Raw genomic sequence first — 2,500 nt, 5'->3', positions numbered from 1 at the left:
CAGTTATCCAAGTAGGATTGTATCATCTAAGGAACCATAACTGATCTAATGAGCCATTCGCAGTTTCACTGTGCTAGAGTTTGTACTTAGACATGCATGGCTTAATCTTTGAGACAAGCATATGATTACTGGCAGGATCAACCAGATAGGCCCGAGTCTTCGCAGACAAGAGACCGGGACGTCCGAACCGCCGGCGAGGAGAACTCCGGAACACACGAGCGAGTCCCGTAAAAAGCTCAACCCGACCGAGGCGGCCAGCCGTCCCTGCCACAATCCCCTCCACCGAGAGCGTTCTCGGGGCGGAAAAGCGACAGATTCTCACAAAGCCCGACCCGAAACGATAGAGCGGGGTGACGCCACGGGCTACTTTGACGTCGGCGGTTTGATTCTCGTACCGAGCGCAGACGAACCCCGGATGCCGGGGTCTGCCTTCCTCACGACAATCAGATTGCTTATACAAGCAGTTGGTAGCAAAGACGAGCGAGTGTGCGACCCGATCGCCTAGCTGCAACTTCGACAGTTGCATTCTCAACCTCTCTCAGTCTACCACGAGCCGTTTTCTGACTCCCTGCGACGAGGACGTCCCTTCCTAACGATAAGGCAGGGCCACCCCGGGAAACGAGAGCGACGTGTGCCGACCGTTCCCTTTCGTCATGGGAGCACTGGTCGCCAGTAAGCGAAGGGGGTCTTGCGAACGTTGCTGCGTGTCAGATGATTTGCCACGGAGACGAGGATCGAGACCCACCGTACTACCGAGGAGCAGCGCACGATACACGGAGAGTCAAGGGCGAGGCACCTGCAACTGAACCGAGATCACGCGCAAATATCTAACCACACGAGCAGCGTTCATGCGTCGTAGTATCCCCGAGGAGAAACCCGCCCGCATTCCGGATTACCGACACCCGGCGCACCGCGCCAGTCCCACCGAGAGCTGCCGTACAACACGAGCCGTTGCACTGCAGGCGGGACTGGCCTCCTTCACAATATCTGCCAACCCCGCCAATACGTTGGATAGTTAGCCTGTCACGCGGCCGACCCTCGCGTTCTAAAAAGTTAATATTTCTAAACCTATTCGGCCGATTCTCACGAAATTTTGCATGTATCTTCGTTATACTTTGTATTTTCCTCAGATATAATCAGCTTTGCGATAGACCCATTACATCTGGAGTTATGGCTTGGAAAAGAGGAAAAACCGTCTTTTTTCACACGAAACGAGACAATAAAAACGTTATATTTCCTACGGTATGGGACCGAACCCAATCAAACCTCACACACGGGTGCATCTCGTCTGTGTACCACTTTTGACAACCATTTACCATCATTTTGATACTCCTCTATGAAGCAGTACTCCATCTTTCAATAAAAATTATTCACTCCCAAGGCATCACACACATTAATACGACACATATGTGTAAATATGCAACCGATACGTGATATACCCTCCAGTTACACATACAACCTGCATTACTGCAGCTCTTCCAACATACATCTCACATGAAAACACCATCAGAGGGTCCACAGCAACCCGTACATGTATCCTCCTATCAAGGATTTTCGGTCTCTGGCCACATTCTGGAGTAGTAATACTGTTTGGGCGATGAACACTGGTGACAAGTACATAAATGCCAGTACCGACTGTTCGGCTGTACAAGTAACAGTCAAGAATACACATGATAAATGTTTCTGACAGTTAAAAATACCGCTCCTTCACACAATAATATAAACATAAGAGCACGCATTCGCCTTCTTATGTCTACATCGTATCACACATAGATACATGAAATCTTTTCATATGTGACCTGTCTAGAGTTAGTATCGGGTATCTTATTCAAAAGGCTTACATGAAACATCCAGCCTGATGTGGTCATATAGTCCGAAAGAGTTTCTTGTGGTAACAATTACACTGAGCTGAAATCACTTTAACCAGAGTTCACTGTACGTTTATAGGCCCCCTAAGCAGTCCATTAAGCACATAACTTCAATGGTTGTGTGCAAAGCAGCGAACGAGAGGTTAAAAACATATAAAACAGCAACAAAATACATCTTGAGTAAACAATGCAAACTTTCACCTCTTAAAAGGTACGACAAATTCAACATACACATTTCCCAAATAAGCAATGAACTACATCAAATATATTTTCTCGTAGCTCGTTTCGGCATAGCAGCAACATAAATAGAAAAAATAACTCACATCTGTCTTCTGCCACATCCCAACGTGTTCCTCCCAATATGGAGGCATTGTGACCGACAAGATCCATGTGCTTCCGATCATGTGATCAGATTGCCAGGATGTGATTTCTTATCCATTCGCAAAAGTTTATACGGCAACCTGGCTTCGAACCTGCAACCTGTCTGTTTGAATATAACTGATTCCAGTGAATAAACCTTCGCACCACACGCACTTGCACAGATATGTTGACAATTTTCAAATTAAAAAACAATTACTTTAAATAACGGTCAAAGCAAAAAGTTTGTGTTCTCCACTTACATACTTACATGT

General features: G+C 46.5%; 1 non-coding gene across 1 annotated transcript in view; it reads right to left on the bottom strand.

Moving 5' to 3' along the window:
• The window catches only part of LOC137270153 (small subunit ribosomal RNA), a 1,859-nt gene extending 1,711 nt beyond the window's left edge, over positions 1–148 (bottom strand). Inside the window, exon 1 of the ribosomal RNA XR_010955105.1 lies at positions 1–148. This exon is cut by the window's left edge and continues 1,711 nt beyond it. This is a non-coding gene — a ribosomal RNA (small subunit ribosomal RNA).
• Positions 149–2,500: the final 2,352 nt, after the last annotated feature.

This window comes from Haliotis asinina, unplaced genomic scaffold (assembly GCF_037392515.1).
Source record: "Haliotis asinina isolate JCU_RB_2024 unplaced genomic scaffold, JCU_Hal_asi_v2 scaffold_51, whole genome shotgun sequence".
Taxonomy (NCBI): domain Eukaryota; kingdom Metazoa; phylum Mollusca; class Gastropoda; order Lepetellida; family Haliotidae; genus Haliotis; species Haliotis asinina.
The sequence above is the reverse complement of the archived record's forward strand: the minus strand, read 5'-3'. Positions and strand labels throughout refer to the sequence as shown.